At 42.4% G+C, this 25,631-nt stretch overlaps 1 protein-coding gene across 2 annotated transcripts in view; it reads left to right on the top strand.

Annotated features, from left to right (window-relative positions):
* Positions 1-470: 470 nt before the first annotated feature.
* Positions 471-25,631, top strand: part of tfdp2 (transcription factor Dp-2) — a 79,350-nt gene continuing 54,189 nt past the window's right edge. For both annotated transcript variants that reach the window (XM_041877257.2, XM_041877256.2), the window contains exon 1: positions 471-590. The gene's annotated coding sequence lies outside the window, so the exon portion shown is untranslated. The remainder of the gene's footprint in view (positions 591-25,631) is intronic.

The following is a 25,631-nucleotide window of genomic DNA, read 5'->3' as shown; positions in this document are numbered from 1 at the left end:
ACTCAGGGGTGTGAATACTTATGTAAATGAGATATTTCTGTATTTCATTTTCAATAAATGTGCACCATTTTTGTCATGGGGTATTGTGTGTAGATGGGTAAGAAAAAAAATTCTAATCCATTTTGAATTCAGGTTGTAACACAACAAAATGTGGAAAAAGTCAAAGGGTATGAATACTTTCTGAGGGCAGTGCACTATACATCATTGCTGGAGTATGCATGGTTACTGGCTAATGAATTCGATGGGCTATACTACATTTCAAGTGGCGCATAATAAGAAAATATATATGATTCCTCCCAAATACAGTTTTCATTGTAGACAAGTTGGCTTGTGTTTGCTGTTTCCAGTTACATCGGTCGGGGGACATCCAATCTGCTCCCATCTGTTGTCTCGCATCACAAGCGGGTGTAACCAATCAGAGACTAGAGCTGGTAGCCACCGCCAAGCTTGTGTGCGGAGTTCCTCTCAGGAAGTGGGGAAAAGTAGTTCTGTCGCTTTCATTGACAGAAAGGAGAGCAGTTTTCCCCGGCCCTGGTTATCGTTGTTTACTTTTTGTTCCCCAGCAGTACATGTAAGGATTCCTAACAAAGGTAAATACCTATTTTGTTTTACACACACATCCTTACGAAATGAGCTATTATAGAAAGTACACGAAGTCTTATCTATCTAGTTAGCCAGCTAACGTAATGGTAGCCAGTCAGCAGCTAGCTAGCAAGCTAACGTTAGGTAGCCTAGCTATTAGCCTACTTTCTAGCCAACACTTTTTTTTTAACCAGTGCTTACTATAATTATACTGTAATTTATGATCAATGTATAAAGCTACAACACAACGTAATGTCTTAGCTCAATAACTATGTAAAATCTGCGTTGCGAATAACAAAATTGCTTAGACAGAATTGCCTTCGAGGCAAAGCAACGTTTAGCACGAACGCAATCTGCTGTTTTGTATATAAATTATACTTTTGGTCATGTAGTGTATGTGGACACCTGCTCGTTAAACATCTCATTCCAAAATCATGGCCATTAATATGGAGTTTGCTGCCCCCTATGCTGCTATAACAGCCTCTCTTCTGGGAAGGCTTTCCACTAGATGTTGGAACATTGCTGCAGGGACGTTTACGTCATTTAGCAGACGCTCTTATTTTTTTATTTGTTATTATTTTATTTTACCTTTATTTAACTAGGCAAGTCAGTTAAAAACAAATTCTTATTTACAATGACGGCCTACACCGGCCAAACCCGGACGACGCTGGGCCAATTGTGCGCCGCCCTATGGGACTCCCAATCACGGCCGGTTGTGATACAGCCTGGAATCGAACCAGGGGGTCTGTAGTTATCCAGAGCGACTTACAAATTGGTGCATCCATTCAGCCACAAGAGCATTAGTGAGGTCGGGCACTGATGTTGGGCGATTAGGTGTTCCAATTCATCCTAAAGGTGTTCGATGGTTGTTGAGGTCAGGGCTCTGTGCAGGCCAGTCAAGTTCTTCCACACCAATCTCGACAAACCATGTCTGTATGGACCTCGCTTTGTGCACGGGGGCATTATCATGCTGCAACAGGAAAGGGCCTCCCCCAAACTGTTGCCACAAAGTTAGAATCACAGAATCATCTGGAATGCCATTGTACACTGTAGCATTAAGATTTCCCTTCACTGGAGCTAAGGGGCCTAACCTGAACCATGAAACAGCCCCAGGCCATTATTCCTCCTCCACCAAACTTTACAGTTGGCACTATGCCTTCGGGCAGGTAGGGTTCTCCTGGCATCTGCCAAACCCAGATTCTAATGTCGGACTGCCAGATGGTGAAGCGTGATTCATCACTCCAGAGAACGCATTTCCACTGCTCCAGAGTCCAATGGCGGTGAGCTTTACACCACTCCAGCCGACACTTGGCTTTGCACATGGTGATCTTAGGCTTGTGCGCGGCTGCTCGGCCATGGAAACCCATTTCATGAATCTCCCGACGAACAGCAGCTGACCTGCTTCCAGAGGCAGTTTGGAACTCGGTAGTGAGTGTTGCAACCGAGGACAGACGATTTTTACACGCTTGTGTGGCCTACCACTTCGCGGCTGAGCCGTTGTTGCTCATAGACATTTCCACTTCACAATAACAGCACTTACAGTTGAACCTGGCAGCTCTAGCAGGGCAGAAATTTGACGAACTGACGGGTGGCTTCCTATGACGGTGCCACGTTGAAAGTCTCTTTAGTAAGGCCATTCTACTGCCAATGTTTGTCTATGGGGATTGCATGGCTGTGTGCTCGATTTTATACACCCGTTAGCAACTGTTGTGGCTGAAATAGCCGAATCCACTAATTTGAAGGGGTGTCCACGTGTGTGTGTGTGTATGTGTGTATATATACAGTGAGGGAAAAAAGTATTTGATCCCCTGCTGATTTTGTACGTTTGCCCACTGACAGACATGATCAGTCTATAATTGTAATGGTAGTTTTATTTGAACAGTGAGAGACAGAATAACAACAAAATAATCCAGAAAAACGCATGTCAAAAATGTTATACATTGATTTGCATTTTAATGAGGGAAATAAGTATTTGACCCCTCTGCAAAACATGACTTAGTACTTGGTGGCAAAACCCTTGTTGGCAATCACAGAGTTCAGATGTTTCTTGTAGTTGGCCACCAGGTTTGCACACATCTCAGGAGGGATTTTGTCCCACTCCTCTTTGCAGATCTTCTCCAAGTCATTAAGGTTTTGAGGCTGACGTTTTGGCAACTCGAACCTTCTGCTCCCTCCACAGATTTTCTATGGGATTAAGGTCTGGAGACTGGCTAGGCCACTCCAGGACCTTAATGTGCTTCTTCTTGAGCCACTCCTTTGTTGCCTTGGCTGTGTGTTTTGGGTCATTGTCATGCTGGAATACCCATTTTCAATGCCCTGGCTGAGGGAAGGAGGTTCTCACCCAAGATTTGACGGTACATGGCCCCGTCCATCGTCCCTTTGATGCGGTGAAGTTGTCCTGTCCCCTTAGCAGAAAAACACCCCCAAAGCATAATGTTTCCACCTCCATGTTTGACGGTGGGGATGGTGTTTTGGGGTCATAGGCAGCATTCCTCCTCCTCCAAACACGGCGAGTTGAGTTGATGCCAAAGAGCTCGATTTTGGTCTCACCTGACCACAACACTTTCACTCAGTTCTCCTTTGAATCATTCAGATGTTCATTGGCAAACTTCAGACAGGCCTGTATATGTGCTTTCTTGAGCAGGGGGACCTTGCAGGCACTGCAGGATTTCAGTCCTTCACAGCGTAGTGTGTTACCAATTGTTTTCTTGGTGACTATGGTCTCAGCTGCCTTGAGATCATTGACAAGATCCTCCTGTGTAGTTCTGGGCTGATTCCTCACCGTTCTCATGATCATTGCAACTCCACGAGGTGAGATCTTGCATGGAGCCCCGGGCCGAGTGAGATTGACAGTTATTTTCTGTTTCTTCCATTTGCGAATAATCACAAATTAACTGTTGTCACCTTACATTTACATTTACGTCATTTAGCAGACGCTCTTATCCAGAGCGACTTACAAATAGGTGCATTCACCTTATAGCCAGTGGGATAACCACTGGGGGTGGGTTGGGGTAAGGGGGGGTAGAAGGATTACTTTATCCTATCCCAGGTATTCCTTAAAGAGGTGGGGTTTCAAATGTCTCCGGAAGGTGGTGAGTGACTCCGCTGTCCTGGCGTCGTGAGGGAGCTTGTTCCACCATTGGGGTGCCAGAGCAGCGAACAGTTTTGACTGGGCTGAGCAGGAACTATGCCAAACTACCTTCTCACCAAGCTGTTTGGCGATGGTCTTGTAGCCCATTCCAGCCTTGTGTAGGTCTACAATCTTGACCATCGCCAAACTACCTTCTCACCAAGCTGTTTGGCGATGGTCTTGTAGCCCATTCCAGCCTTGTGTAGGTCTACAATCTTGACCATCGCCAAACTACCTTCTCACCAAGCTGTTTGGCGATGGTCTTGTAGCCCATTCCAGCCTTGTGTAGGTCTACAATCTTGTCCCTGACATCCTTGGAGAGCTCTTTGGTCTTGGCCATGGTGGAGAGTTTGGAATCTGATTGATTGATTGCTTCTGTGGACAGGTGTCATTTATACAGGTAACAAGCTGAGATTAGGAGCACTCCCTTTAAGAGTGTGTTCCTAATCTCAGCTTGTTACCTGTATAAAAGACACCTGGGAGCCAGAAATCTTTCTGATTGAGAGGGGGTCAAATACTTATTTGCAAATCAATTTATAACATTTTTGACATGCGTTTTTCTGGATTTTTGATGTTATTATTCTGTCTCTCACTGTTCAAATAAACCTACCATTAAAATTATAGACTGATAATTTCTTTGTCAGTGGGCAAACGTACAAAATCAGCAGGGGATCAGATACTTTTTTCCCTCACTGTATATACACATACAAACACACACACACAAAAGTATGTTCATGTGTGTTAGCTATGTTTATTTATATATATATTTTTGTGTTAGCTATGTTATGTAGCTAACTTCTACAAAATATTAGTGTCTCGAATTTAGGTAGCAGTTAAATTTATGCTCGCTAGCTAGATAACGTTGGTTAGCCTGCACACTTATACAAACCATCAATCAATCGCCTCCATTTTGTAGGCATGAAGAAGTTAACGTACATTGACATCAATTCAAAATAACCCTTCACTAACAACAGTTGGCTTGTTCAATTATGTGCCAGAGGGGCTAGTTGGAGAGCAAAGTTGTGTGGTTTTGTTGGCCTGGGCCTACTGTACTGAGATTGAAGACAAGCTTTCAGATTTCAGTGTGATATCTGTTGTTCCTGCACAAGCAGCCTTGAGGGGAGGGGGAAAGGTGAGACTTTCACCTATAAGGTCGTAGCATGTGGGACAGGTATCGCCTCTGATATTCAGGTCTTTGGGTAGTGCCGTTTGTCTCAGTTTACTGCTGTACTATATGAATTTCTGAGTGTGTTTATGCTCCTTTGTGATTTTTTTTGACGGGGTGCAGGATTTTCTTTGCCTGATTTGGATATGTTTGTGCTTAGAATTTTCCCGACATTTTGGTAGGATATTTGTTAGTCAACTTGTCTATAGTTAGATGCATGCAGCTTCTCCTCTATCATTATACAGTGCATTTGGAAAGTATTCAGACCGCTTGACTTTTTACACATTTTGTTACGTTACAGGCTTATTCTAAAATGGATTAAATAGTTTTTCCCCCCCTCAATCTACACACAATACCCCATAATGACAAAGCAAAAACAGGTTTTTAGAAATGTTAGCAAATTAATAAAAATTTAAAAATACTGGAAATATCACATTTACAGAAGTATTCAAACCCTTTTCAGTACTTTGTTGACACACCTTTGGCGCGATTACATCCTCGAGTCTTCTTGGGTATGACGTTACAAGCTTGGCACTCCTGTATTTGGGGAGTTTCTCCCATTCTTCTCTGCAGATCCTCTCAAGCTCAGTCAGGTTGGATGGGGAGCGTCGCTGCACAGCTATTTTCAGGTCTCTCCATTGATGTTCGATCAGGTTCAAGTCCGGGCTCTGGCTGGGCCACTCAAGGACATTCAGAGACTTGTCCTGGAGCCACTCCTGCGTTGTCTTGGCTGTGTGCTTAAGGTTGTTGTCCTGTTGGAAGGTGAACCTTTGCCCCAGTCTGATGTCCTGAGCAGGTTTTAATGAAGGATCTCTCTGTACTTTACTCAGTTCATCTTTCCCTCGATCCTGACTAGTCTCCCAGTCCCTGCCGCTAAAAAAAATCCCCACAGCATGATGCTGCTACCACCATGCTTCACCGTAGGGATGGTGCCAGGTTTCCTCCAGACGTGACGCTTGGCATTCAGGCCAAAGAGTTCAACCTTGGTTTCATCAGACCAGATCATTTTTTTTCTCACGGTCTGAGAGTCTTTAGGTGCCTTTTGGAAAACTCCAAGCAGGCTGTCATATGCCTTTTACTGAGCAGTGGCTTCCGTCTGGCCACTCTACCATAAAGGCCTGATTGGTGGAGTGCTGCAAAGATTGTTGTCCTTTTGGAAGGTTCTCCCATCTCCACACAGGAACTCTAGAGCTCGGTCAGGGTGACCATCGGGTTCTTGGTCACCTCCCTGACCAAGGCCTTTCTCCCCCGATTGCTCAGTTTGCCCGGGCGTCCAGCTCTAGGAAGAGTCTTGGTGGTTCCAAACTTCTTCCATTTAAGAATGATGGAGGCCACTGTGTTCTTGGGGACCTTCAATGCTGCAGAAATTTTTTGGTACCCTTCCCCAGATCTGTGCCTCGACACAATCCTGTCTCGGAGCTTTACGGACAATTCCTTTGACCACATGGCTTGTTTTTTTCTCTGACATGCACTGTCAACTGTGGAACCTTATATAGACAGGTGTGTGCCTTTCCAAATCATGTCCAATCAATATAATTTACCACAGGTGGACTCCAATCAAGTTTTAGAAATATCTCAAGGATGATCAATGGATACAGGATGCACCTGAGCTCAATTTCGAGTCTTATGTAAATAAGGTATTTCTGTTTTAAATTTTTATACATTTGCAAAAATGTATAAAACCTGTTTTTCACTTTGTCATTATGGGGTGTTGTGTGTAGATTGATGAGGCAAAACAATTATTTAATTAATTTTAGAATAAGGCTGTAACGTAACAAAATGTGAAAAATACTTTCTGAATGCATTGTATGTTGCCCTAGAAGACTAAATAAATCCTTGTTCACCAGAATGTCATAAATCGATAGAACGAATGCTTCAATCTAGTTGACATCGATAAAGTTTTTCTCTGTCATCTCTGCTTCTTTCGCGCAGCAAAGATGTTTAGGGACCGGAGAGAAAATGCAATAACAAAAGAAAATGGGAAAGATTTTCTGTGAAAAATCTCGAAAATAACATCAGTTTGACCAGTTGTAAGGAAATAGAAAGCTGTGAAAATGACTCAACATGTTTTTGATACTATCAGCTTTTATGATGCTGATAAAGATGGCACCTCTACAGATGGTATATAACTGTACATTCGCATCCTCTCAAGATGCTAAAAGAAAGAAGTCCTATTTCTCCACTCCCGAGTCAAAATGTTGCCTACATTTGGTTGATCATTTTACTGCAAGAAATGCATAATTCTGCAGGAGTTAATATTAAGGTTATGTGAGCGGTTATAGACCTACAGTCAGTGTCCAGATTTCAGTTTCCATTTAACCCATCTGAAAAGTAGGCTACAGTTCCATTGACGTGCCAAAGGCTTATCTGAAGTCCTCTCTTGACTGCTATCATCCTCTTTTACCACATCACCAAATCTTTCCCAAACATTACTTTTCTGGACCTCCCTTTCTTTATTTTCAACTCTTCATTTTGCAGCTTTTCTATTGTTGAATTTAACTCCGAAATTGTCAGTTGGTGATTGGTGTGTAGGCTATTTGGCGCGTATACAGTTAGGCCCTAAAGCTTAGGCTTACGCAGTAATGCCAGACAGTATAAAATAATGAAAGAAAAAACTCAATGCAGCCTATAGATATAAATTGCACAAGAATTATACATTTATGGATTCTTTAAGGTATTGCTGTCTCTTTATTCAACCCGAGAGAGAGTTTAAGAGTGAACAATGCATGTGTTTTGTGTGTTTGTGGAGAGGGAGAGCTTGTGTTTAATCATAACTGAATGTAACATGGTTACACAGACCATGACATATTGGGAACTTGGGAAGGGAAACACTGTTAAGCATACTTCCCAGACGAAAACAGTTCGGAAGAGTTCGTGCATATATTTTGGTGACATTTTTGTTCGTTTTGGACTTCGGTAAGTTTTTTTTTAGGCTGTTCAAGCAAACACAAAAAATTCTCGAGGCAAGCCGACGTCGTTAGCCGAAGTCTATGCCCCTTTGTCGTTGATTGGTCAAAAGTAGGGATTCTTCAATAAAGTATTTGTTGTCATTCATTGAGAGACGACTCCTTTTCATGCACATTTTTTCCTCTGAGAAATACTGCACTGAACATCTTAGTTAGATGTAAAATTGCGCGACTAAGATATCCTTGGCAAAAACTTCAATTAATGACAGATTTCTTGAGGTGTCATAGAGTAATTCTGACTTTTGACGACGTTTATACTGGCTACGACGTCCCAAATGGACAAACGGTACTATTGCCGCTTTTTTATCGTTTTTCAAGCGGAGGTCTGTTAAGGGAGTATGCTAGCCGAACTCAGCTAGGCTCCAGCCGAACTGAAGCATGCTGGCACCTTTAGCATCCACTCCAGTGTTCTGAAGCCTTGATGTGATGTTGTCCGAGTGCCCCAGGAGCTAGTTTTGTGACTTGCTCAAGGGGACAACGATAGGAGATTGTACCTGGAATCTGAAACAATCAGCCCTCCATTTGCCAGTTCAGATGAGATGCCCACTTCTTTTTAGTGCCCACACAAGATTCAAACAGGCGACCCTCCTGCTACAGGTCTGCCTCACTAGGCTACCTACCTCCCCTATTCTATAGGTCAGGGGTTCCCAAACTTTTTTCGTCCACGACGTCTCGTGACCCCAACCGTGTATATAAAAAAAAGAATAACAGCCAATGTTTACTTTTTTATTTGGTGCTATGACAGTCAATTGCAAATTAGTCTGACATAATGTCTCTAATGCTGCGTTCAAAACAACTGGGAACTCTGAAAAAAACGACTTCCGAATGGGAAAAATAGTTTTGAATGGTCATCCAACTCGGAATTCCATGTCGGGAACTCGGGCCTCCTTTTCTAAAGCTCCGACTTTCCGACCGGAAGATAATTGACGTCATGATTTGACCTCCATTTTTTTCCTGAGTTCCCAGTTGTATTGAAAGCGCCATTATCACACCACCACAAATGAGATGGGTGTGCTTGATGCATGACGCGTCAGAGCTTTTCAAAGTCAGGGGCCTTGGTCAATAGTGCGCACCTCATCTCTGCTGTTACATCCAACCTGGATCGATATTTGGTTTTAATGCAGACGAGAGCGCTGCTGAATCCAGCTTCACACAGATACTATTTCTTGCCAATTAGCAGTTGTGCCTGCATGTCAGTCACACAGTAGCAACACAACTTGGTGAACTACAACAAGATAATAGATTTCAGGCATTCACTGCTTACATTTTTAAATGTATGTTCTTATTTTACTGTTAAATGAACATTGCATTGTTATGCATAGATGACATTTTAGTACATTTGACATTTATCTCGGGTGGGCTTTAAGGGAACAGTAGCACTAAAAGCACTCCCTCTATACAGAATGTAAATGGCAATAAATATTGTTCAATGCATAATGTTGTAGTCTATAGTGTATATTTATACCCCAAACCATTGGTTTTCAAATATTTGATGAGTAGACTTTGCTATTCCTTATTTTTCAGCGCAGATCACTGTTCTAATTAAGCCCAGTATGTTCCTATTAAGGCCGGTTTGCATTAAAACACAAGGGGATAGTGTGTTGATATCCCTAATATTCAATGAACATGAGCATAAAATGTTTTTATGTTCAGATTTGAAGTTGATGAAAACACACAAAAACTACAGCAATGGTGCCTTTACCAAGGTTAGGAACAATTTAAAGACCTCTGTACTCTCTCCAAGACGTTTGGAGTGGACAGGTAGTTATTGATGCAGAGAGAGAAGAAAAAGATCAGGGTTGAGCGATATCTGGGATAGAAAACCTACAAGTGGTGGACAAAAATGTGAACATGAGGGACAAGAAGAAGACTATTGGGCAACTACTCATGCAGTTTTGGGTAGGGGAATTGTCATACTGTAGTCCTTCATTCATCCAGGTGATTCTGTTTTTTGGGCAACACCTGTACCTTTTGTAATACAACAGTAGAGAGAGAGATTTGAAACTGTCTTCAGATACGCTTTAGGAAGACAAGTTGAACTAATTAACAAGAATAGGAGTACAGCAGTTGAATCAACTTTCAGATAATCCATTGAAAGTTGTGTGTGTTATGGTCTTTGTGCATGGCTTCTTATCCACAGGCCAGTTTGGGTGCATTTAAAAAAATTGTATTTACTTATTTATAACCAAGCAATAACACGCCTGATTCAACTAATCATTTTTTGATTGAAGTCTATGATTAGTTGAATCAGGTGTGTACTGGTTGGCAAGAACAAAAGCCTGAGTCCACATTGATCTCTGTAGATACGATTGGACCCCCCCCCGCTATGTTATGAGTGCTATTTTCATGATGAATAGTAATGATCTGTTTATTTAAATAACTTTAGGGGAGTTTAAAATAATCAAATTTTATGTAAGAAATGTCCGTTTGTACATTTTGAACATTTGGAAATTAATTAAAATAGATTTAAGACTTGGGCTTATTTGGAACACCCATAGGCTTAAAGGGTACATTCGGTACTGTCTTATTAAAAAATGTAAGTAAAGTCATAAAACTTTACATGAGAGATTAATCTTTCATTTTATCTAAACTTTTCTTACAGAAATTAGGCCAGTATATGTTAGACATTTCTAAACTCTGTCAAATGGGCTTAATAGATACACTTAACCTAAACATTAAAAATGTAAGCAAGCACTGTAAAATGCACCATTCAATTGGCGTGAACTAGGCTACAAATTCTTTTTTTCATGTATGTGTTTGTAAAAAATTATTTTCACCCATGCTATGTTCATAACTAGGCTGTTCCCAGTCAAATTCAAGCATGAGAGAGTATGACCTTGTCCAAATGGGGATAGGCAGGGGGATAATGGAGTTGGTGACAGATGGAGGGGTCGCAGTTTAGTGTCAAGTACGTCACATCTCGTCAGTCCACCCCCTCCATTCCACTCCTCTCCACCCCCACTGCCAGCATTGTTCTCTGTCTGTGCTGCGTCAGGCTCAGGCTTGTCCGGAACCACAGATTCCAGGTCAGTGGCCTTCATTCTTGAGTTGGGGCTAATTGGGAGGTGGGGGCTTTGTCAAAAGTAATTTGTTGGCGTGTGTGTCTGCTGCATACATGCTTGACATACAATTGAATTCTTTGAGATGGATGTTATCAGTGAACTTAGGCTATAGGCTAGCCTAGCAACTGTATTCTGCCAAATCTTTAAGGATGTCACTGGTGAATGGCCCTATGTCAGATGGTAGTCTTGCAAAATGAAAACAAAGAAGGCCATCACAAACCTGGGTTCAAAAAGAACGTAAGGCCTAGTTGTTACCTTTCAAATGGGCTACTTTGAGCTTTTGATTGAGCCTGCCCTGGAGATGGGTCAGATGGGTGTGGTTTGCAATGTTGGTTTCATTGCAGAAGTTCAATTGAGCTGCTAAAATAGAAAACAAATAGCCTATCTGATTATTCTTATATTAAAGATCTGCACACAATTCCTGGAGACTGAAAATGTCCCAGTTCTTCCATGGCCTGCATACTCACCAGACATGTCACCCATTGAGCATGTTTGGGATGCTCTGGATCGACGCGTACCAAAGCGTGTTCAGCTTTGCACAGCCATTGAAGAGGAGTGGAACAACATTACACAGGCCACAATCAACAACCTGATCAACTTTATGCGAAAGATGTGTTGCACTACATGAGGCAAATGGTGGTCACACCAGATACTGACAGTTTTTTTTATTCACGGCCCTACTTTATTTTTTTAAGGTATCAGTGACCAACCGATGCATATCTGTATTCCCAGTCATATGAAATCAATAGATTAGGGCCTAATTTATTTATTTCAATTGACTGATTTCCTTATATAAACTGTAATTGTTGCATTTATATTTTTGTTCAGTGTATATTTAGTAACTTACTTTGAAGAGATGGTGATTGGGTCTAAATAGGCGTTTGGTAGTCTAAATTCAGTGTACTTTAACTGCCATTTCCCAAAAGTCAGACTCTTGTCACACTCCAACTAATTATTCTGAGCTTCTTAAGCATCTGCATTCACAAACTTTTGTGTGGTTATCCTTAGATACACTACCATGAAAAACAGCCCCAGACCATTATTCCTCCTCCACCTACTTTACAGTTGGCACTATGCGTTGGGGCAGGTAGCATTCTCCTGGCATCCGCCAAACCCAGATTAGTCCGTCGGACTGCCAGATATTGAAGCGTGATTCATCACTCCAGAGAACACATTTCCACTGCTCCAGAGTCCAATGGCGGCGAGCTTTGCACCACTTCAGCCGATGCTTGGCATTGCGCATGGGGATCTTAGGCTTGTGTGCGGCTGCTCTGCCATTTCATGAAGCCCCCGACGAACAGTTCTTGTTGCTTTCAGAGGCAGTTTGGATCTCGGTAGTGAGTGTTGCAACCGAGGACAGATTATTTTTACGCGCTATGTGCTTCAGCACTTGCCGGTCCCGTTCTGTGAGCTTGTGCGGCTGAGCCATTGTTGCTCCTAGACGTTTCCACGTCACAATAACAGCACTTAAAGTTAACCGGGGCAGAAATTTGACGAACTGACTTGTTGGAAAGGTGGCATCCTATGACTTTGAAAGTCACTGAGCTCTTCAGTAAGGCCATTCTACTGCCAATGTTTGTCTATGGAGATTGCATGGCAGTGTGCCCAATTTTTATACACCTGTAAGCAACGGGTGTGGCTGAAATAGCCGAATCCACTAATTTGAAGGGGTATCCACATACCTTTGGCCATGTAGAGTATATTCTCCAGACTTGCCCAGAGGGAATTGTTGATATGTTGTCGTTAATTTTTTCATCTTTGTATCTGTAAAATACTATTTATTTAGAATCATGGTAACAGATGCCCATAGACTTCCAGTCAATGCGCTAACGCTAGTTAGCATTGGCTCACTAAACTACATCTAACTTCCTTAATACTGGAGACAGAGACATAATGGTATCCACAAGTTCATCTGACTCTGGGGAAGTAGATAAAGGGCCTCATTGCCAAAATCCCAAAGTATCCTTTTAAGCAGTGATTAGGACTGCCCCAAATAACATATTTCTGGGGGGGAAACAACTAGTTTTACAATGTTACAATGTAACATCGGGCAGAAAGGGGTGCAAACAACACAGTTCCAACAATATGTAATTCTGAATTGTGAACAGCTTGCACTAAATGTAAACTTTTATCATGAAATCATACTCATTATTTCTGAAACCCAAGTTGTAAAAGCAGCATCCTATACAGTGCATTTGAAATGTATTCAGACCCCTTGACTTTTTTTCCCCACATTTTGTTATGTTACAGCATTATTCTAAAATTGATTAAATTGTTTTTCCCCCTCATCAATTTACACACAATACCCCATAATAACAAAACAAAAACAGGTTTTTAGACATTTTTGCAAATGTATTTTAAAAAAAACCCGGAAATATAACATTTACATAAGTATTCAGACCCTTTACTCAGAACTTTGTTGAAGCACCTTTGGCAGCGATTACAGCCTCAAGTCTTTTTGGGTATGACGCTACATGCTTGGAACACCTGTATTTGGGTAGTTTCTCCCATTTTTCACTGCAAGCTCTGTCAGGTTGGATGGGGAGCGTTGCTGCACAGCTATTTTCAGGTCTCTCCAGAGATGTTCGATCGGGTTCAAGTCCGGGATCTGGCTGGCCACTCAAGGACAGACTTGTCCCGAAGCCACTTCTACGTTGTCTTGGCTCTGTGCTTAGGGTCATTGTCCTGTTGGAAGGTGAACCTTCGCCCCAGTTTGAGGTCCTGAGCGCTCTGGAGCAGGTTTTCATCAAGGATCTCTCTGTACTTTGCTCCGTTCATCTTTCTCTCGATCCTGACTAGTCTCCCAGTCCCTGCCGCTGAAGAACAACTCCACAGCAAGATGCTGCCACCACCATGCTTCACCGTAGGGATGGTGCCAGGTTTCCTCCAGATGTGACACATTCAGGCCAATGAGTTCAATCTTGGTTTGTTCAGACCAGAGAATCTTTAGGTGCCTTTTGGCAAACTCCAAACGGGCTGTCATGTGCCTTTTACTGAGGAATGGCTTCCGTCTGGCCACTCTACCATAAAGGCCTGAATGGTGGAGTGCTGCAGAGATGGTTGTCCTTCAGGAAGGTTCTCCAATCTCCACAGAGGAACTCTGGAGCTCTGTCAGAGTGACCATCGGGTTCTTGGTCACCTCCCTGACGAAGGCCCTTCTCCCCCGATTGCTCAGTTTGGCCAGGCGGCCAGCTCTAGGAAGAGTCTTGGTGGTTCCAAATTTCTTTAATTTAAGAATGATGGAGGCCACTTTTTGCTGCAGAATTTGTTTGGTACCTTTACCCAGATCTGTGCCTCGACACAATCCTGTCTTGGAGCTCTACGGACAATTCCTTCGACCTCATGGCTTGGTTTTTGCTCTGACATGCACTGTCGACTGTGGGACCTTTATATAGTCAGGTGTGTGCCTTTCCAAATCATGTCCAATCAATTGAATTTACCACAGGTGGACTCCAATCAAGTTGTAGAAACAGCTCAAGGATGATCAATGGAAACAGGATGCACCTGAGCTCAATTTCGAGTCTCATAGCAAAGGGTCTGAATACTTATGTAAATAAAGTATCTCGTTTTTTTATAAATGTGCAGAAATTTCTCAACGTGTTTTCACTTTGTCATTATGGGGTATTGTGTGTATATCTTTTTTTTAATCCATTTTAGAATAAGGCTGTAACATAAAAAATATTGAAAAAGTCAAGGTGTCTGAATACTTTCCGAAGGCACTTGCAAAAGTATTCATCCCCCTTGGCGTTTTTCCTATTTTGTTGCATTACGACCTGTAATATAAATGGATTTTAATTTGGAATTCATGTAATGGACATACACAAAATAGTCCAAATTGGTGAAGTGAAAAAAAAATAACTTGTTTCAAAAAATTCGAAATAATAAATAACGGAAAAGTGGTGCGTGCATATGTATTCACCCCATTTGCTATGAAGCCCCTAAATAAGATCTGGTGCAACCAATTACCTTCAGAAGTCACATAATTAGTTACAGTGGGGAAAAAAGGATTTAGTCAGCCACCAATTGTGCAAGTTCTCCCACTTAAAAAGTTGAGAGAGGCCTGTAATTTTCATCATAGGTACACGTCAACTATGACAGACAAATTGAGGAAAGAAAATCCAGAAAATCACATTGTAGGATTGTTAATGAATTTATTTGCAAATTATGGTGGAAAATAAGTATTTGGTCACCTACAAACAAGCAAGATTTCTGGCTCTCACAGACCTGTAACTTCTTCTTTAAGAGGCTCCTCTGTCCTCCACTCGTTACCTGTATTAATGGCACCTGTTTGAACTTATTATCAGTATAAAAGACACCTGTCCACAACCTCAAACAGTCACACTCCAAACTCCACTATGGCCAAGACCAAAGAGCTGTCAAAGGACACCAGAAACAAAATTGTAGACCTGCACCAGGCTGGGAAGACTGAATCTGCAATAAGTAAGCAGCTTGGTTTGAAGAAATCAACTGTGGGAGCAATTATTAGGAAATGGAAGACATACAAGACCACTGATAATCTCCCTCTATCTGGGGCTCCACGCAAGATCTCACCCCGTGGGGTCAAAATGATCACAAGAACGGTGAGCAAAAATCCCAGAACCACACAGGGGGACCTAGTGAATGACCTGCAGAGAGCTGGGACAAAAGTAACAAAGCCTACCATCAGTAACACACTACGCCGCCAGGGACTCAAATCCTGCAGTGACAGACGTGTCCCCCTGCTTAAGCCAGTACATGTCCAGGCTCGTCTGAAGTTTGCATTTGGATGATCCAGAAGAGGATTGGGAGAATGTCATATGGTCAGATGAAACCAAAATATAACTTTTTGGTAAAAACTCAACTCGTCGTGTTTGGAGGACAAAGAATGCTGAGTTGCATCCAAAGAACACATTTACATTTACATTTTAGTCATTTAGCAGACGCTCTTATCCAGAGCGACTTACAGTTAGTGAATACATATATATTTTTTATTTATTTTTAATACTGGCCCCCCGTGGGAATCGAACCCACAACCCTGGCGTTGCAAACGCCATGCTCTATCAACTGAGCTACATCCCTGCCGGCCATTCCCTCCCCTACCCTGGACGACGCTGGGCCAATTGTGCGCCGCCCATGAGTCTCCCGGTCGCGGCCGGCTGCGACAGAGCCTGGATTCGAACCAGGATCTCTAGTGGCACAGTGCGATGCAGTGCCTTAGACCACTGCGCCACTCAGGAGACCATACCTACTGTGAAGCATGGGGGTGGAAACATCATGCTTTGGGGCTGTTTTTCTGCAAAGGGACCAGGACGACTGATCCGTGTAAAGGAAAGAATGAATGGGGCCATGTATCGTGAGATTTTGAGTGAAAACCTCCTTCCATCAGCAAGGGCATTGAAGATGAAACGTGGCTGGGTCTTTCAGCATGACAATGATCCCAAACACACCGCCCGGGCAACGAAGGAGTGGCTTCGTAAGAAGCATTTCAAGGTCCTGGAGTGGCCTAGCCAGTCTCCAGATCTCAACCCCATAGAAAATCTTTGGAGGGAGTTGAAAGTCTGTGTTGCCCAGCGACAGCCCCAAAACATCACTGCTCTAGAGGAGATCTGCATGGAGGAATGGGCCAAAATACCAGCAACAGTGTGTGAAAACCTTGTGAAGACTTACAGAAAACGTTTGACCTGTGTCATTGCCAACAAAGGGTATATAACAAAGTATTGAGAAACTTTTGTTATTGACCAAATACTTATTTTCCACCATAATTTGCAAATCAATTAATTACAAATCCTACAATGTGATTTTCTGGATTTTTTTTTCTCATTTTGTCTGTCATAGTTGACGTGTACCTATGATGAAAATTACAGGCCTCTCTCATCTTTTTAAGTGGGAGAACTTGCACAATTGGTGGCTGACTAAATACTTTTTTTCCCCACTGTAGATTGCACACAGGTGGACTTTATTTAAGTGTCACATGATCTGTCACATGATCTCAGTGACGCTCCCGAGTGGCGCAGCAGTCTAAGGCACTGCATTTCAGTGCTTGAGGCGTCACTACAGACCCCCTGGTTCGCTTCCAGGCTGTATCACTACCGGCCGTGATTGGGTGTCCCATAGGGCGGCGCACAATTTGCCCAGCGTCGTCCGGGTTTGGCCGGTGTAGGCCGTCATTGTAAATAAGAATTTGTTCTTAACTGACTTGCCTAGTTAAATAAAGGTTAAATAAAATACAAAATAAAATATATACACCTGTTCTGAAAGGCCCCAGAGTCTGCACCACTAAGCAAGGGGCATCACCAAGCAAGCGGCACCATGAAGACCAATGAGCTCTCCAAACAGGTCAGGGACAAAGTTGTGGAGAAGTACAGATCAGGGTTGGGTTATAAAAAAATATCTGAAACTTTGAACATCCCACGGAGCACCATTAAATCCATTATAAAAAAATGGCACCACAACAAACCTGCCAAGAGAGGGCCGCCCACCAAAACTCACGGACCAGGCAAGGAGGGTATTAATCAGAGAGGCAACAAAGACTGAAGGAGACTGAATAAGCTGCAAAGCTCCACAGCGGAGATTGTAGTGTCTGTCCATAGGACCACTTTAAGCCGTACACTCCACAGAGCTGAGCTTTATGGAAGAGTGGCCAGAAAAAAGCCATTGCTTAAAGAAAAAAATAAGCAAACATGTTTGGTGTTCGCCAAAAGGCATGTGGGATACTCCCCAAACATATGGAAGAAGGTACTCTGGTCAGATGAGACTAAAATTGAGCTTTTTGGCCATCAAGGAAAATGTCTGGCGCAAACTGGTCAGAATTGAAGGAACGATGGATGGCGCTAAATACAGGGAAAGTCTTGAGGGAAACTTGAGACTGTGACGGAGGTTCACCTTCCAACTAAAGCAACACTCGAGTGGTTTAAGGGGAAACATTTAAATGTCTTGGAATGGCTTAGTCAAAGCCCAGACCTCAATCCAATTGAGAATCAGTGGTATGACTTAAAGATTGCTGTACACCAGCGGAACCCATCCAACTTGAAGGAGCAGTGGCTAGATGTGCCAAGCTTATAGAGACATACCCCAAGAGACTTGCAGCTGTAATTGCTGCAAAAGGTGGCTCTACAAAGTATTGACTTTGGGGGGGTGAATAGTTATGCACTCTCAAGTTCTGTTTTTTAAAACTTATTTCTTGTTTCTTTCACAATAAAAAAATATTTTGCATCTTCAAAGTGGTAGGCATGTTGTATAAATCAAATGATACAAACCCCCCAAAATCTATTTTAATTCCAGGTTGTAAGGCAACAAAATAGGAAAAATGCCAAGGGGTTGAATACTTTCGCAAGCCACTGTATATATTGCACAAGTTGTTTATCTTCAGTGTGTCTTTTATTTCTACATTTCAAAAATTCCATGTGTGAAATACATTCTGCCAGAGCTTTCACACAGTGCTCACTCCATGCAAATATTAACACACAAACAATACTTTTGAGAAAATGGTTATTGTTCAACCAGTCTGAAAATGCATTGCATATCATTCAAACGCTAGTTGCATTATTCAAAACTCCAGACTCTCATTGGTGTATATTTGATATATTACAGTTAAGATGGGCAGTTTGCAAACTTTTTTTGCACATTCGAATTGGGGCCCATAGGCAGCTAACATTAAAATATATGTGTGATAGAGATATCCAGTTTTATTATTTGACGTGATATATAAACAATGTAATTGTATATAAAGCATCATAAAATGTGTCGTTTGCATCACTTAACACCCAATGTTAAATACATGTAACGTGAATTTCTGAAGTGGCAAATTAGTTTTTTCTAATCTAATGAGCATTTTGCATGCATTACATTTCATTGAAAACGTACGAGATCGTTTCGGAGGAGCAGAACTGCCGTGTGACGATTTCTGGTTTGGTAGTTACAAAGATCGGCCACCTGATGGTGTCAAGTGTTTATTAAATCAAATAAAATGTTTTTGGTCACATACACGTGTTTAGCAGATGTTAATGCGGGTGTAGTGAAATGCTGGTGTTTCTAGCTCCGACAGTGCAGTAATATCTAACAATTTCACAACATATACCCAATACACACAAATCTAATTAAAGCAATATCATTTTTGAATATATAAAAATATGGACAAGCAATGTCAGAGCGACATAGATGAAGATACAGTAGAATAGTATAGAATACATTATATACATATGAGATGAGTAATTCAAGATATGTAAACATTATTAAAGTGACTAGTGTTTCATTTATTAAAGTGGCCAGTGATTTCTAATATATGCATATAGGCAGCAGCCTCTAATGTGCTAGTGAAGACTATTTAACAATCTGATGGCCTTGACATAGAAGCTGTTTTTCAGTTTCTCGGTCCTAGCTTTGATGCACCTGTACTGACCTCGCCTTCTGGATAGCGGGGGGGAACAGGCAGTGGCTTGGGTGTTTGTTATCCTTGATGATCTTTTTGGCCTTCCTGTGACATCGGGTACTGTAGGTGTCCTGGAGGGCTGGTTGTTTGCCCCCGGTGATGCGTTGGGCAGGCCACATCACCCTCTGGAGAGCCCTGCGGTTGCGGGCTGTGCAGTTGCCGTACCAGGCGGTAATACAGCCCGACAGGATGCTCTCAATTGTGCATCTGTAAAAGTTTGTGAGGGTTTTAGGTGCCAAGCCAAATTTCTTCAGCCTCCTGAGGTTGAAGAGGCGCTGTTGCACCTTCACCACACTGTGTGGGTGGACCATTTAAAGTTTATCAGTGATGTGTACGCAGAGGAACCTTCTCCGCTGCGGTCCCGTCGATGTGGATAGGGGGGTGCTCCCTCTGCTGTTTCCTGAAGTCCACGATCATCTCCTTTGTTTTGTTGACATTGAGTGAGAGGATCTCATCTAGAAGAGTGGTGTTATTTTATGTTTTGATCAATCCCAGACACGTTACCAGGTGTTTAAAGATGCTGTTACATGTACAGTTGAAGTCGGAAGTTTACAAACACTTAGGTTGGAGTCATTAAAACTTGTTTTTCAACCACTCCACATATTTCTTGTTAACAAACTATTGTTTTGGCAAGTCGGTTAGGACATCTACTTTGTGCATGACACAAGTAATTTTTCCAAAATTGTTTACAGACAGATTATTTATACAATTCCAGTGGGTCACAAATCTACATACACTAAGTTGACTGTGCCTTTTAAACAGCTTGGAAAATTCCAGAAAATGATGTCATGGCTTTAGAAGCTTCTGATAGGCTAATTGACATAATTTGAGTCAATTGGAGGTGTACCTGTGGATGTATTTCAAGGCCTACCTTCATACTCAGGGCCTCTGTGCTTGACATCATGGGAAAATCTAAAGAAATCAGCCAAGACCTCAGAAAAAAAAATTGTAGACCTCCATAACTCTGGTTCATCCTTGGGAGCAATTTTCAAATGCCTGAAGGTACCACGTTCATCTGTACAAACAATAGTACGCAGGTATAAACACCATGGGATCATGCAGCCATCATTCCGCTCAGGAAGGAGACGTGTTCTGTCTCCTAGAGATGAACGTACTTTGGTGTGAAAAGTGCAAATCAATCCCAGAACAACAGCAAAGGACCTTGTGAAGATGCTGGAAGAAACGGGTACAACAGTATCTATATCCACAGTAAAATTAATCCTATATTGACATAACCTGAAAGGCTGCTCAGCAAGGAAGAAGCCACTGCTCCAAAACCGCCATAAAAAAGCCAGACTACGGTTTGCAACTGCACATGGGGACAAAGATCGCACTTTTTGGAGAAATGTCCTCTGGTCTGATGAAACAAAAATAGGCATAATGACCATTGATATGTTTGGAGGAAAAGGGGGTGCTTGCAAGCCGAAGAACACCATCCCAACCGTGAAGCATGGGGGTGGCAGCATCATGCTGTGGGGGTGCTTTGCTGCAGGAGGGACTGGTGCACGTCACAAAATAGATGGCATCATGAGGAAGGAAAATTATGTGGATATATTGAAGCAACATCTCAAGACATCAGTCAGGAAGTTAAAGCTTGGTCGCAAATGGACAATAACCCCAAGCATACTTCCAAAGTTGTGGCAAAATGGCTTAATAACAACATAGTCAAGGTATTGGAGTGGCCATCACAAAGCCCTGACCTCAATCCTATAGAAAATGTGTGGGCAGAACTGAAAAAGCGTGTGCGAGCAAGGAGGCCTACAAACCTGACTCAGTTACACCAGCTCTGTCAGGAAGAATGGGCCAAAATTCACCCAACTTATTGTGGGAAGCTTGTGGACGGCTACCCGAAACGTTTGACCCAAGTTAAACAATTTAAAGGCAATGCTACCAAATACTAATTAAGTGCATGTAAACTTCTGACCCACTGGGAATGTGATGAAAGAAATAAAAGCTGAAATAAATCGTTCTCTCTACTATTATTCTGACATTTCACATTCTTAAAATAAAGTGGTGATCCTAACTGACCTAAGACAGGGAATTTTTACTACGATTAAATGTCAGGAATTGTGAAAAACTGAGTTTAAATGTATTTGGCTAAGGTGTATGTATACTTCCGACTTCAACTGTATGTATCATCTAATCAGAGGGAGAGGTGGGAGAGAGAGATGGAGAGTTGCGGGATACAGAGAGATGGCGAGAGAGACCTCCAGCCGCTTTGAAGCTTCTCTGGTTCCTCTATAGGTTCTCTCCATGTTGGACAAAAGCCCATTATGTGGAGTGCCGCCTGCGGCCCACAGGGGATCTATTGTTTGGCAGGGATGTGGGCGGCACCACCCTTCTCTCTGTCATTTATCCTTTGAATGGAGCCACCCTCTGCCTCTCCGGCCCTTCTAGGCTCACCAGCTGTTCGCTTCTTTACGGGCCTCCCGGGATCGTCAACAGGCTTTGGCCTCAAAGGCTGAGGCACTCTCGCCATGCTCAGAGGGCCATTAACAACATTGCGACAATGATGCTTGGCGTGCGCATCCCGACTTAAAATTATACTGTAATCGCCTGTGCTAATGATACCTAGCTGGGGTGCATCCAAAATGGAAACATTCCCTATATGCTAGTGTACTCCTTTTGACAAAAGCCCTATGAAAGTTGATAATAATGCTGACACCGACAGGTGTTGGTGTCTCCATCACTCCCTCTACACGACACGGATGCTGAAATACAAAGCATAAGCTACTAGGGTTGGGCGGTATCCAGATTTTCATACCTTCATACAGTTCCTGTACCATAATACGGTATTACTGGCATTGCACACAAGGGGGCACTATTTATTTCCAAACGTAAAAAAACAAATGGCTTACAAATGCTAACAAGTACTAGCGAATTCCCATAGTGGATGCTAGCTAAATTCTAAGAAGCACAAGCAAACAATTAATTGCAAGGACAGACACCCCAGCTCATAAAGTTGTACAACTATCTCAAAAGGTTTGCTGCATGCATAAAATAAATATTAGACAGCACGGATCTTGACACAGTAGGCTATTGATTCTCTGCTGTAACCAATAATCTTGATCTTGCAAGCTAGCCACTAGCTAGCAAGTTAGCAAACCTAATGCATAGCTTCCCCCTGAGATGGGGAGAATTTATTTGGCACATCTGAAATATTTAAACTTATAACTTATTAGATATATTTAGCTGGCAAACAGAAGTGAATTTTTTTAAGTTGATCCCCTCTTGCACTGCATATAGTGGATCGTCACGTCACGAAAGCTTCCGTTTACTCCGTGAGCTCTTTGTAAACAAACTAGGCTTTGGCGGTATACCTTATACCGGGGTATTTGGAAATAGCTACGGGATGGTTTTTCAATTCAGTCAATACCGCTGAAACTAGGTTCGATTCAACAACCTAATCCAAACCCTCAGTCAACCTTGTTAAACTCCACAGAAGCAAATGTTAATGCACAGAAGGGTCTGTGTGAAACTACTGCAGAGTGTGTGTGAGTGTGCGCGCGCATTTAACTATACTTGTGGGGAGCAGAAGTCTCCACAAGAATAGTAAACAAATACAAATTTGACCAACCGGGGACATTTTGTTAGTCCCCACAAGGAAAAAGTATATTTATTTCTGTGGGGTTTAGGGTTAAAGTTAGGGTTAGGGGTTAAAGGTTAGGGCTAAGGTTAGGTTTTGGGGTTAGGTTAGGGAAAATAGGATTTTGAATGGGAATCAGTTAGTTAAACGTGACTGTGTGTGTGTGTGTGTGCGCGTGTGCATGCACCCTGGCCTTGAATGGGAGTGGGGATGCGCTTGACTTTGTGTGTGTGTTAGACTGGGTAAGGGAGAAGTAAAAAATATAACATTTCAGAAAAGCAATCTGTGAATGATAACAATGGAAATGTAGAAAATGCTTTTATGCTGTGGATAATATGGTTATTGAGATGCAATATTGACTAAAACAATGAGAACAAAAAAGGTTGCCTCAGTTTTTATCAGAATTTTGCAGTATTTAATTAAAATGTGTTTTTGTACAAGAAGACTTGTTTTTTTTTGCCTTCTTGAGTACTCCTTTCTGATTTTGGACAGAGTCACTGATATCTCACAGAGCAGGGACCCTCACACTGTCTGGACATTCAGGGGAATTATGGATGCTATATACACACACACACACACACACACACACACTGAGGACATACAGTAAGAAGTCCACTCTCTGACCACAATCATGCAGCCATTTCCTCTCCCAGACCTGTCTCAGCAGGAGTGAGGGAAGAATAGGGAGGTATAAAGATGGAATGAATGGCAAGAGACAGAGGAACAGAGAGAGGAAAATAAAACTGTGGTGGGTGGGCAGCTTGCATGTCACTACAGAGTTGAGGAGATTACAGTGTGGTTACACAGTGTCCTGAAGACCGGAGTGAACTCTACACAATACATTTAAATATTTGTAGCTACTTTTTAAGTAAATATCTGCAGTCAACTTGTGCAATGCGTTAGGAAATACAGCAGATGGCGTTCTTTATTTCACCTGTCACATTATTTTACATTATGACGCTTACCGGTAGTCCCCACACATGTTTACAATCACACAACGACGAGACCGGAGACTTGTGAGTCAATCACTGTTTTGCAGCACACACCAGGTGATCTAGTTACAGTATGGAATTCAAAACTACAGTGAGGGGGAAAATGTATTTGATCCCCTGCTGATTTTGTAAGTTTGCCCACTGACAAAGACATGATCAGTCTATAATTTTAATGGTAGGTTTATTTGTACAGTGAGAGACAGAATAACAACAAAAAAATCAAGAAAAACGCATGTCAAAATTTTTACATTGATTTGCATTTTAATGAGGGAAATAAGTATTTGACCCCTCTGCAAAACATGACTTAGTACTTGGTGGCAAAACCCTTGTTGGCAATCACAGAGGTCAGACGTTTCTTGTAGTTGGCCACCAGGTTTGCACACATCTCAGGAGGGATTTTGTCCCACTCCTCTTTGCAGATCTTCTCCAAGTCATTAAGGTTTCGAGGCTGACGTTTGGCAACTCGAACCTTCAGCTGCCTCCACAGATTGTCTATGGGATTAAGGTCTGGAGACTGGCTAGGCCACTCCAGGACCTTAATGTGCTTCTTCTTGAGCCACTCCTTTGTTGCCTTGGCCGTGTGTTTTGGGTCATTGTCAAGCTGGAATACCCATCCACGACCCATTTTCAATGCCCTGGCTGAGGGAAGGAGGTTCTCACCCAAGATTTGACGGTACATGGCCCCGTCCATCGTCCCTTTGATGCGGTGAAGTTGTCCTGTCCCCTTAGCAGAAAAACACCCCCAAAGCATAATGTTTCCACCTCCATGTTTGACGGTGGGGATGGTGTTCTTGGGGTCATAGGCAGCATTCCTCCTCCTCCAAACATGGCGAGTTGAGTTGATGCCAAAGAGCTCAATTTTGGTCTCATCTGACCACAACACTTTCACCCAGTTCTCCTCTGAATCATTCAGATGTTCATTGGCAAACTTCAGACGGCCCTGTATATGTGCTTTCTTGAGCAGGGGGACCTTGCGGGCGCTGCAGGATTTCAGTCCTTCACGGCGTAGTGTGTTACCAATTGTTTTCTTGGTGACTATGGTCCCAGCTGCCTTGAGATCATTGACAAGATCCTCCCGTGTAGTTCTGGGCTGATTCCTCACCGTTCTCATGATCATTGCAACTCCACGAGTTGAGATCTTGCATGGAGCCCCAGGCCGAGGGAGATTGACAGTCTTTTGTGTTTCTTCCATTTGCCAATAATCACACCAACTGTTGTCACCTTCTCACCAAGCTGCTTGGCGATGGTCTTGTAGCCCATTCCAGCCTTGTGTAGGTCTACAATCTTGTCCCTGACATCCTTGGAGAGCACTTTGGTCTTGGCCATGGTGGAGAGTTTGGAATCTGATTGATTGATTGCTTCTGTGGACAGGTGTCTTTTATACAGGTAACAAGCTGAGATTAGGAGCACTCCCTTTAAGAGTGTGCTCCTAATCTCTGCTCTTTACCTGTATATAAGACACCTGGGAGCCAGAAATCTTTCTGATTGAGAGGGGGACAAATACTTATTTCCCTCATGAAAATGCAAATCAATTTATACCATTTTTGACATACGTTTTTCTGGATTTTTTTGTTTTGTTATTCTCTCTCTCACTGTTCAAATAAACCTACCATTAAAATTATAGACTGATCATTTCTTTGTCAGTGGGCAAACAAACAAAATCAGCAGGGGATCAAATAGTTTTTTCCCTCACTGTACCTAAAATAAATAATAGATTTACTATGATGGTGTATATTGCATT

The sequence above is a fragment of the Coregonus clupeaformis genome, chromosome 6 (genome assembly GCF_020615455.1).
Source record: "Coregonus clupeaformis isolate EN_2021a chromosome 6, ASM2061545v1, whole genome shotgun sequence".
NCBI lineage: Eukaryota > Metazoa > Chordata > Actinopteri > Salmoniformes > Salmonidae > Coregonus > Coregonus clupeaformis.
The sequence above is the reverse complement of the archived record's forward strand: the minus strand, read 5'-3'. Positions and strand labels throughout refer to the sequence as shown.